We start from the raw sequence: 12,104 nt of genomic DNA on the forward strand, positions 1-12,104 counted from the left end.
TGTGAATACCATTGGAGAGATCGTATCTCCCTGCCTGACGCCTTACACATACATACTCCTCGTCTACACCTTGATTCCGTAATGCCTCCATGACTGCTGAGGTTTCGACAGACTCAAACGCTTTCTCGTAATCAATGAAAGCTATATATAAGGGTTGGTTATATTGTGCGCATTTCTCTATCACCTGATTGATAGTGTGAATATGGTCTATCGTTGAGTAGCCTTTACGGGATCCTGCCTGGTCCTCTGCTTGACAGAAGTCTAAGGTGTTCCTGATTCTATTTGCGATTACCTTAGTAAATAGTAATAATTAATAACTCTCCCCTGCTATTCCTAGTGCCTATGCCATATTCCTCCAGTGATTTGTCTCCAGCCAGCTTCTTGCCTACCTTGGCATTGAAGTCGCCCATCAGTATAGTGTATTTTGTTTTCACTCTACTCATCGCCGATTTCACGTCTTCATAGAAGCTTTCGACTTCCTGGTCATCACGACTGGGTGTAGGGGCGTAGACCTGTACGAACTTCATTTTGAACCTCTTCTTAAGTTTCACAACAAGGCCTGCCACCATTTCGTTAATGCTATAGATTTCCTGTATGTTACCAGCTTATTCTTATTCTTATTAATCAGGAATCCGACTCCTAGTTCTCGTCTCTCCGCTAAGCCCCGGTAGCACAGGACGTGCCCGCTTTTTAGCACTGTATATGCTTCTTTTTCCTCCACACTTCACTGAGCCCAATTATATCCCATTTACTGCCCTCCGATTCCTCCAATAGCACTGCTAGACTCGCCTCACTAGATAACGTTCTAGCGTTAAACGCTGCCAGGTTCATATTCCAATGGTGGCTTGTCCGGAGCCAGGGATTCTTAGCACCCTCTGGAGCGTCGCAGGACTGACCACCGCCGTGATCAGTTGCTTCGGAGCAGCTGGGCACTGAGGGCGGGGGTTTGTTGTGCTCATATAGGAGGTTGTGGCCAAGTACTGCCCCAGGGTGGCCAATCCTGCTCTGGTGAGGAACTGCGTTACCTGTTCTGGTCAACGGGATCAGGCCATACTCCAGTCCTGTTTATGCAATTTTATCAACATGCGGATTTGTTTTTTTCTTTTTCTTTAATCCTGAGGAAAATTGCGCGACACCGGGATTCGAACCACGGACCTCTTGCACGCGAGGCGGGTGTTCTACCTCTACGCCACCGCTGCAGTATTGCTGTAGGGTTAGAGGCTTTCATACATCGGTGTCTCTTGATCAGATCTTTCGTCTCCTCCGATAGCTTACTGGTATCCTGTCTAACGGAGTTACCACCGACTTCTATTGCACAATCCCTAATGATGCCCACAAGATTGTCGTTCATTGCTTCTATACTAAGGTCCTCCTCCTTGTCACGGTGCGTGTCCGGAAGATTTTGTGCAGGAAGGCCGGGCATTGGTGGGTGCCCATCTGAAGCCGCCTGTACGTGACTTCTTGTGCTTTATTGAGTGCTTCGTACGGTAGGGGCGTGGTTCTCTTGAGTAATTTATAATGCTGGGTGAGGTCGTTGTAAGAGATCAGCGTGTCGCACTCGCTTTCCCATCCTGCCCAGAAGGAGTCCGGGCTCGCACGGTGAGTTAGGTCTCCTGCGGCTTCGTGTGCCGTCTCCTTGAGATTAGGGAGCGGCCCCTCCAATGGTCCCATGTGTGCCGGGAAGCAACTGATGCCATGTGGGGTGAAGTGGTGAGTATGAAGTATTCTGCTGATGGCCGGGGATATTCTCCCTGTTCCGAAGGACAGATTTGCCCTCTTTGAGTCGCAGCATATCAAGCTTTTGTCATCTTCTAGGAGTGCAAGGCTGATGGACGCCTGCTCGGCGACCTCAGGACTATCAGTGCGGAGTGTGCACGCGTGAGACGAGTGGCCAACCGGCAATAAGGCATCCAGGAGTCCCTTCGAAAAGTAATGAGCTTCCCTTTGAGTTATCATCTATCGTTTTTTCCTCATTTCGTTTTTTTCCACTTCAGTAGTTACTCATAGCAGGTTTCTTTTCCATTACCGCCACCCACGAGATAATTTCAGCATCTCTGAATTTCCGCATGAAGTTCCTTGGTGCTTTGTTGCCCACCCTACAGGCCGCGTACTTGCTGTTAAGCTTGCTAGTTCTGTTACTCGACTGTGAATATTTTTCCCGTACAAAATACCTCAACACTCTTCCAGCCCATTTATTTTTTTCCATATTACTCAGTCATGTCAGTATTAGCAGTCATGCGCAGCAGCACTTTTATTCGGACTCACAGTGGAAAAAATGAAGAGAAAGAAGGTCCAGTATCACAGGAAAGGCGAAGTAAGTGTTTAAGTATCAGGCGATGCTAAGTTTAGGGCAAACCGCATCAATTATTACCGGGTAAATCCGTAAGTGCCGCACCCCCAACTTGATAGCTACTAGAACAAAAAAAAAGCCCATCGCCAAAGAAATCGCCTTCGGTGCGCTGATTACTGTTCATATCGCTGTGTCTTATTTGTTTTTTGATGCGTTTGATAATACTGTGGTTTATTTGTGCGCCTGATAATTGCTTTTTCTATAATCTTTTATTCCGCCACCGGGAAATAAATTAAACATATGGCATGAGGCATGCTTTGACAAGTAATGAAACTATTGCGTTTGAGGTCACCTGCCTTTATGCTAATAAGTTTAGCAATAAGTTGTGTTAAAAAAATCGTACATATTGCGTAGCTTTATTTTATACGTTATGTCTCATCTTTTTACCTAACCTTTCGTAAGTAAAATATTTCTTGATTTTATCTTAGTGTGGTAAAGCTATCACAAGGGCTTACATGAATTTTATGTTACAGTTTAATACGGACAAAACACATATATCCCCCTAACGTGTTGCACTGAATCCTCTTGACGCGGGAAGCAAGTGCAATATGAAAGATGAATTGCTTCTAGTGCGACGAAAACACCTCGTTACTCGCAGTCGCAATAGTCGTTCTCAGATTAACCCTCATAGGCACGTTCAAGGTGACTTCTTCATTTATTTAATTTCTCCCAACAATCTGCACCACATTCTTACTGGATAGCGAAGTGGAAGCTTCCTTACCTTGGGGTGTCGTTGTAGCCTCAGTGGTCGCCTCAGTGGTTAGCAGTTCTGGATCCTGAACCGCACCTTGAAGCCACCTGTTCCAGCAAGGAATATGGAATGCAGGGCACCAAGCTTGTGCACACGTTTCCTGGAAAGCTGCGCAATAAAAATAGAAATTCCTCTTCCACTGCTCATTCTTAATCAGCACTGATGGTAGAAGATCTGGTGCATGTATTCGGCACAAATACCAAGAAAAAAGATCAGGGAAGATTCGCATTGTGTTGCGTGAATACGACTCATTCTATTTTGACTTCCTTAAAGACGCCACATGGGTTTGTTTAGAAGGGGTGGAAACGTACAGACAATGCAAGCTTATTACCACGTACTGTCACTTGGAAAGTTCCCTAGATAAATTATAAGGAACCATTTTAATCCAGTCGAGCTCTTGCTACGACGACGAAGAGGCAGCGGTGCGGCTGATGATCATAATTACAGATGATGAATTTGTACAAGTGATGATGTCAGTGATGAAGAAGAATCAGTCATGGGTCGCACTCACACCAATTGCCTCTCGCGGTGGAAGCAGCCTCCTGGTCGCATGGCATTATGATGAAACGCGGCGAGTGTACGGTTTCAAGCGCGATACAGGCATAATTTCTGTACCATGCCAACGGTGGTTGGAAGAAATTCCAAGGGGCGAGACGCGGTAATAACCGGAGATGTCTGGTCAATGACCGTGTAGGCTCTAATAAAGCGTCTGACGAATTTTTAACATAAACCGGGAACGCACATAGGAGTCCATAGAACTTTGTTGCCAGGGTAAAGAAATTGGCCGGGGCTTAGCTAAGGTTAAGCCTGGATATCTTGAAGCGAAGAGGTTGGGTGATGCTTATGGTTTAGCTTATGGTTACGCTTTATGATTTAGCCTATGGTTATGCTTACAGTTTAGCTTATGGTTATGCTTTATGATTTAGCCTATGGATATGGTTACAGTTTAACTTATGGATATGCTTATGGTTTAAGCTATGGATATCCTTATGGTTCAGTCTATGGTTATGTTTTATGATTTAGCCAATGGTTATGCTTACGGTTTCACTTATGGATATGTTTTGGTTAGCTTACGGTTACGCTAGACGTATACCTTGCGTAGTTATCATCATCATCAGCCTGGTTACGCCCACTGCAGGGCAAAGGCCTCTCCCATACTTCTCCAACTACTCCGGTCATGCACTAATTGTGGACATGTTGTCCCTGCAAACTTCTTAATGTTATCCGCCCACCTAACTTTCTGCCACCCCCTGCTACGCTTCCCTTCCCTTCGAATCCAGTCCGTAACCCTTAATAACCATTGGTTATCTTCCCTCCGCATTACATGTCCTGCCCATGCCCATTTTATTTTCTTGATTTCAACTAAGATGTCATTAACCCGCCTTCGTTCCCTCACCCAATCCGCCCTTTTCTTATCCCTTAACGTTACACCCATTATTCTTCTTTGCATAGCTCGTTGCGTCGCCTCAATTTGAGTAGAACCCTTTTCGTAAGCCTCCAGGTTTCTGCCCCGTAGGTGAGTACTGGTAAGACACAGCTATTATACACTTTTCTCTTGAGGGATAATGGCAACCCTCTGTTCATGATTTCAGAATACCTGCTAAACGCACCCCAGCCCATTCTTATCCTTCTGGTTATTTCAGACTCATGATCCGGATCCGTGGTCACTACCTGCCCTAAGAAGATGTATTCCCTTTCCACTTCCAGTGCCTCGCTACCTATCATAAACTGCTGTTCTCTTTCCAGACTGTTAAACATTAGTTCAGTTTTCTGCAGATTAATTTTCAGACCCACCCTTCTGCTTTGCCTCTCCAGGTCAGTGAGCGTGCATTGTAATTGGTCTCCTGAGTTACTAAGCAAGGCAATATCATCAGCGAATCTCAAGTTGCTAAGGTATTCTCCATCAGTTTGTATCCCGAATTCTTCCCACTCCAAGTCTCTAAATACCTCCTGTAAACACGCGGTGAATAGCATTGAAGCGATAGTATTTCCCTGTCTGACGCCTTTCTTCATTGGGATTTTGTTGCTTTCTTTATGGAGGACTACGGTGGCTGTGAAGCCGCTATAAATATCTTTCAGTAGTTTTACATCTGGCTCATGTACACCCTGATTCCTCAATGCATGCGATTTCTGTACAGGTATAAACACTGCTCTCTGTATCGGTAGTATCGCTCTCTTCTCCTTCCATGTTGGATGCGCACGCCTATTTTCTGACAAGCGGTTATATAGTCGGCCTCCGCGATAAACACGCGTTTGCGGCGAACTTCAAACGATGGCGCATAGCGCGCGGCCGTGACCACCTGCGCCTACTCCGAACGCGCTTAGCCAATTCCGACTCCGAACACGCTTACCGAGCCAATTCCGACATACGCCGGCTCGCGCCAAGCGCGGTGTTGCCTTTTCGCTTTAAAAAAATGACAACACGTTGAGTTGAGTCGCAGCGATGCTTCAGCGCATTCTCAGCTATACCGGCGTTAATTCGGGCTCGATGACGGCAGCCTTCGAGGCGAGACAAAAAAAGTTTTCTGAGAAGGGCTTTACTGAGGACACGGGAGCCATACGGAGAAAGTAGGTGAGCCGCCACAAACGAGGAAAAAGGGAGAAAAGCCGGTGGTGTTTTGTAGAGCCGTATTGTAAGCAAATGTCACAAACGGCACAATTACATCCCAGTTGGTGTGGTCGGGGCTGATGCACAGTGCAATAATATCGGACAGTGTACGATGAAAACACTATGTAAACCCGTTGGTCTCGGGTAGTAACCCGAACTGGTCTTGCGAATGGTGTTTGTGGCGCGCAGAACTTCGGTAAGAAGAGACGAGTTGAAGGCTTTGCCGCGGTCGCCGAGGAGAACACGCAGAGCTCCTTGACGTAAGATGATGTTGCGTAGAAAGAAATGGGCGGCTTCAGCGGCGCTCGGACATTATATACAGGCTGTGTCGGCGTGACGTGTCAGATGTTCTACGGCCGTAACAATCCAGTGATTGCCATAGGAAGACTTGAGAGGGGGACCGTACAAGTCTATTCCAACGACCTTGAAACGCCAAGCGGGAAAAGCAAGAGGTTGCCAAAGACTAGAAGGAGGAGTAGTAGGTCGTTTGCGGCGTTGACAAAGAGCGCATGATGCGACGTACCTGGCTACCACAGAAGAGAGGCCAGGCCAGAAGCACCGACTTCGTATTCTATCGTATGTCTAGTGGTATCCGAGCTGACCTGCCATCGGATCATCATGAAAGGATTTAAGAACCTCACGTTGCAGAGAACGTGGCATGATGGGTATCCACTTGTTGCCATCGCCGTGATAAATGTAGCGATGCAAAGCGCCATCGTCAAGTTTGAATTGGTTAAATTGTCGATAGAGTTGGGATGGTAGGAGGTGAAGCAGAGCCTTGCATGCGGTCGAGAATGGTTCGGCATTATGGGTGGGCACGTTTGTGGGAAACAAGGACAGATTTGTGATTAGGTTTCAGCCAGTCAAGCGTTTAGACGGAGAGGGATGATGAAGTGGGGTAGGGCTTTGCAGCTGTATGACTAGGCGATGGTGAGTCATTATTGCTCTGCAAAGGGCAATGAGATAGAGAATCTGCGTCTTGGTGACTCTTGGCAGACCTGTAGGTAGCATCGAAATTATACTCCTAAAAACGGATCACCTAGCGACCAAGGTGACCCGATAGCTTCTTTAGCGACCTTAGCTAGCACAGTGCGTTATGGTCGGTGACAACTGTAATGTGACGGCTATGGAGGCGAGGTCGAAACTTTTGCACTACCCAAACAACAGCATGGCACTCTTGTTCGGTGACGGTGTAATTTTTCTCAGCAGCGCCACCGTCCGACTGGCGTAAGCAACGACTCATTCATGCAAGGTGGTGTCACGTTGCAGGAGAAAAGCGACGAGACAATGATGCTGGCGTCAGTGTGAATGATAGTAGTTGCACTTTGGTCAGAGTGGAACAGCACCAGGTCGGACGTCAGGGCCTGCTTGAGCGACCAAAATGCGCTTTCACAATCGGCAGCCCAAACGAAGGGCACGTTTTGTGAGAGGAGGTGATCGAGCGCAGACGTAAGCGCAGCGAAGTTGCATATGAAGCGCATGAAGTACGAAGCCAGTCCGAGAAAACTGCGCACGCCTTTTGGACGCAGAGGACGAGGAAACACAAGGATGGCGGAAAGCTTGGCTGTTCGAGTGCCATTTTTGCTGAATAATGACCCAGAACTGTGAGAGTCTATCCTGCGAAAGTAATTTTTTTGCGTTGAGCTGTAGGCCTGCGTTTGCGAGACAGGTCAGCAGTTGTTCAAGACGCTGCATGTGTTCTGGGAACGTGGGTGAAAATAATACAATTTCGTCGAGATAGCAAAGACAGGCTATCATCTTAAACAGCGCAGGACATTATATATCACGCATTCCAAGGTGGCAGGTGCATTGCAGAACCCAAAGGGCATCATATTAAACTCGTATAGCACATCATCATCATCATCATATTTATCGTCATCATCCTGGTTACGCCCACTGCAGGGCAAAGGCCTCTCCCATGCTCATCCAACTAACCCGGTCATGTACTAATTGTGGCCACGTTGTTCCTGCAAACTTCTTAATCTCATCCGCCCACCTAACTTTCTACTGCCCCCTGTTACGCTTCCCTTCCCTTGGAATCCACTCCGTAACCCTTATTGACCATCGCGCATGTTCCCTCCTCACTACATGTCCTGCCCATGCCCATTTCGTTTTCTTGATTTCAACTAAGATGGCATTAACCCGCCTTCGTTCCCTAACCAATCCGCCCTTTTCTTATCCCTTAACGTTACATCCATTATTCTTCTTTGCATAGCTCGTTGCGTTGTCCTAAATTTAAACAGAACCCTTTTCGTCAGCCTCCAGGATTCTGCCCCATACGTGAGTACTGGTAATATACAGCTGTTATACACTTTTCTCTTGAGGGATAGTGGCAACCTGCTGTTCATGATTTCAGAATACCTGCCAAACGCACCCCAGCCCATTCTTATTCTTTGATTATTTCAGACTCATGATCCGGGTCCGTGGTCACTACCTGTCCTAAGAAGATGTATTCCCTTTCCACTTCCAGTCCCTCGCTACCTATTGTAAACTGCTGTTCTCTTTCCAGACTCTTAAACATTACTTTAGTTTTCTGCAGATTAATTTTTAGACCCACCCTTCTGCTTTGCCTCTCCAGATCAGTGAGCGTGCATTGCAACTGGTCTCCTGAGTTACTAAGTAAGGCAATATCAGCGAATGGCAAGTTACTAAGTTATTCTGCATTATCTGTTATCCCCAATTCATCCCAATCCAATCTCTGAATACCTCCTGTAAACACGCTGTGAATAGCATTGGAGAGATCGTGTCTAACTGCATGACACCTTTCTTTATTGGTGTTTTGTTGCTTTCTTTAGGGAGGACTACTGTGGCTGTGGAGCCACTGTCGATATCTTTGGGTATTTTTACATACGGCTCGTCAACACCCTGATTCTGTAACGCCTGCATGACTGCTGAGGTTTCGAGTGAATCAAACACTTTCCCGTAATCAATGAAAGATATATATAAGGGTTATTTATATTCGCCACATTCTCTATCACTTGATTCATATTGTGAATATGGTCTATTGTTGAGTTGCCTTTACGAAATCCTGCCTGATCTCTTGGTTGACAAAGTCTAATGCGTTCCTGATTCTATTTGCGATTACCTTAGTAAATACTTTGTAGGCAACGGACAGTAAGCTGATCGGTCTATAATTTTTCAAGTCTTTGGCGTCTCCTTTCTTGTGGATTGTGATTCTGTTGGCGTTCCTCTGAGATTCGGTACCCTAGAGGTCATGAGGCATTGCGTAAACAGGGTGGCCAGTTTTTCTAAAACAATCAGCCCACCATCCTTCAATAATTTTCCTGTTACCTGTTCCTCCCAAGCTGCTTTCCCCTTTTGCATAGCTCCCAAAGCTTTCTTTACTTCTTCCGGCGTTACTTGTGGTATGTCAAATTTCTCTAGACTATATTCTCTTCCATTATTGTCGTGGGTGCCCCTGGTACTGTATAAATCTCTATAGAACTCCTCAGCCATATAGCCCATATGGGAATGCAAAAGCGGTTTTCTCTTTGTTGGTCTCTGACACCAGTGTTTGCCAGTAGCCCTATCTCAGATCAACACTAAATAAATAATCGGCACCCAGTAAAAAAACCTAGTACATCGTCGACACGTGGGAAAGGGTAAACATCCTTGCGCGTGATTTTCTTCAGGAAACGGTAATCAACATAAAAACGCACTGAACCGTCTTTCTTCTGCGCTAGAACAACTGTATTGGACCAGGGGCTCGAGGAAGGTCGCATTATATTCCATCGAAGCATGTCCAGTACATTTTTCTTGATGATTTCTCGCAACTCGTGAGACACGCCATATGGCCGCCAGTGAACAATGAGGATAGCCGTCAATGTGTATGCGATGACTCGCAGCAGTCGTCATACTGAGGACGGCGAATAGATGTCGAAGAAAGTACGGTATTTTTCTAATCGCGACTCTGGGCAGAGGTCAGGTCAGGGCTTATGTTTGCCGACAGCGGTATGGAAGAGGCAGTGAGTGGCGACGACGTTTACTCTGGTAGCACAGTCTAAAGGGCAACAACTGCATTAGGCTGTGTATTAACAGTGCAACTGACACTTGATGTACAGGATAGTAGTCGAGGTTCTGTTGTTTGCTTTACCATGGTGAGGAATACAGAGCCATGAGAGAAGAATTACTTAGATTGCGTATGACTGTAGGGAAGAACTAGAACGTCGGCATCCCGAATGTCGCTGGAACTCACACTTACATATTTCTTCTCTTGATATCCAAGAAATATAATTGCAGAAGGTGACGAAGCGAATCCGTTCTTCATAATCAGGAAGAGAGTAACCGGTAGCATTCAGGTGTACAAGTCGCTCACGACAAGAGATATCAGTGGACGCCAAAACCAAGAAATCCCGTCCTAAAATACCTTCATGGGAACACTCGGGGAACACAGAAAAAACACTGTGACCACGTATTCCGTCAATGAATACCCGAACTGTACATCGCTCGATGGGTCGAAGAACAGCGTTGGTCGCTGCACTCAGAGATGGGCTGCAGTACGGCGTCATCACTTCCAGGAGGCGCGAACATATCTGCCCGAATAATCGAAATGGCGGCACCTTTGTCAATCAGAGCTTCGACGGACACACCTTCCACAACCACTGGCAACAAGTTCGACGGTCACTCTGGAGGAGTCATGGGCTGTCCGGTGGATGTAGTTTCCCCTCCTAAAACTGCATCGGAGAGTGTTGCGAGTGAGCGTTGGAGACGTGAGAAGTAGGCAGGAGAGGTGATACGGAACGACGACGTGGATAAGGCGACCTGTGTCGAGATTCTCGAGAATTCAGAGGCGCGTTGGTTGTGTACGGCTGAGAAGGGGATCGTTGAAATGAAAAGCGGTACGAGCTTCGCTGGTAGCCCGTTGCTCGACCGACACCTGTTCGCTCTTCGGGTGTGTAACCACGTTGCTCATCCTGTTGACGCCCTCGACAGAACCGGGAGATATGCCCGCAGTAGCCACTGTAGTAGCAAATGGGTCGAGTGGGAAGCGGAGCGGAGCGGTAAGGCTGTACACGCACTGGTGGCGACAGTGAAGCCACAGGGACGTAGTGGTCCTGTCTGTAGAGGGGCCGCGGTGACCAGAGGGTAGCGCCGCGACGACGGTGTATCCTGGCACCTGTCTAGCGCAGGGGCCGTCGGGGCACGTTAGACGTGACGCAGTGGCGATCTCTTGTTTCATTACCTCGCGTAAGCCGGTCGGAGAAGGTGTGACGCCACGTTCTGGCACACAGTAAGGACACCACCCGTGAAGTTCCTCCCGAACAATATCACGTATGATCGTGCGCAATTCTACTGCTGAAGGCAAACGAAAGTCTGCATTAGCCGTGCATAGCCGCAGAGATTAAAGTTCTGCTAGGCGCAAGCAAATGGCTATTACATCTTGGATGGTGGCAGGCTTTTGTGTGGCGAGTGCGCTAAAGGCGACGGTTTTCATGCCCTATATAACATGCCGTATGCGGTCTGTCTGGAACACGGTGGCGTGGACACGTTTGCACAATGCTAGCACATGCTTAATGTAGGATGTGTACGATTCCGCGAGACACTGAACACGCTCACCGAGCCTCTTCTTCGTGACCTCAGTGCCGACAGCGAAGGCGCCGAAGATCTGTCGAAGTTGCTGCGTGAATGCTTTCCAGCCGGGGAGATCAGGCTGATGGTAGCAAAACCAGGTTTTCGCGACATCCGTGATGTAGAAGGGGACATTCTGCAACTTCTGTGAGGTATCCCACTCATTGCAGTAACTTCCCAGGTTGGAGTTTTGGAACCTTTCCTCGACGTCATCTCCCCGCAGCCCAGCGAAGACTGGCGTGCCACGGTGGCGGTTGTGGATGGCCACGACGGATGGCGAAGGCTGTGCTGGGGAGGTAGTAACGGACGTGCTCGAATTGTCTTGAGCAAGCATGGCAATAGGTGGCATGAGGCGACCCGAGTGGAGCTCCAGTGAGAAGGGCGAGAGTTCGCGGGGAACGATAAGCACCTCCACCACTTATAAGGGACCGTTTTAATCCAGCAGAGCTTGAGCTACGATGGAGAAGAAGCTGTGAGGCTGAAGATGATAACTACATGTAGAGATCTTGTACAAGAGATGATGTTGTGTAGACATGAAGAAGAGCTAGTCGTGGGTAGTGCTCACAATATTTCAAATAAACAATAATAGACTGATGATGGTAATTGTAACCTAAGGAAGTTCGTTCGAAACTGGGATAGAAGGGAATAAAACACAATAAAAGTAGTAGTTTACGAGAGCAGGCTGGAAGCTCCAAGTGGGTGACCGGTGCGGCGATATATTTGGTTGGGGTCTTTTGAATGCAGACGACCCTTTTATATCAACGGGAAACGAGATCAGGCAAGGCAGCTTTCACATGTAGGCGGAGGAGGGTATGTTGGCCGGCGGT

The 12,104-nt window shown here is 47.4% G+C and overlaps 1 long non-coding RNA gene across 2 annotated transcripts in view; it reads right to left on the reverse strand.

Moving 5' to 3' along the window:
• The window catches only part of LOC135904300 (uncharacterized), a 73,243-nt gene that overhangs the window by 9,602 nt on the left and 51,537 nt on the right, over nucleotides 1-12,104 (reverse strand). For both annotated transcript variants that reach the window (XR_010565081.2, XR_011511735.1), the window contains exon 5: nucleotides 3,072-3,209. This is a non-coding gene — a long non-coding RNA (uncharacterized lncRNA). The remainder of the gene's footprint in view (nucleotides 1-3,071; nucleotides 3,210-12,104) is intronic.

This window comes from Dermacentor albipictus, chromosome 2 (genome assembly GCF_038994185.2).
Source record: "Dermacentor albipictus isolate Rhodes 1998 colony chromosome 2, USDA_Dalb.pri_finalv2, whole genome shotgun sequence".
Classification (NCBI taxonomy): domain Eukaryota; kingdom Metazoa; phylum Arthropoda; class Arachnida; order Ixodida; family Ixodidae; genus Dermacentor; species Dermacentor albipictus.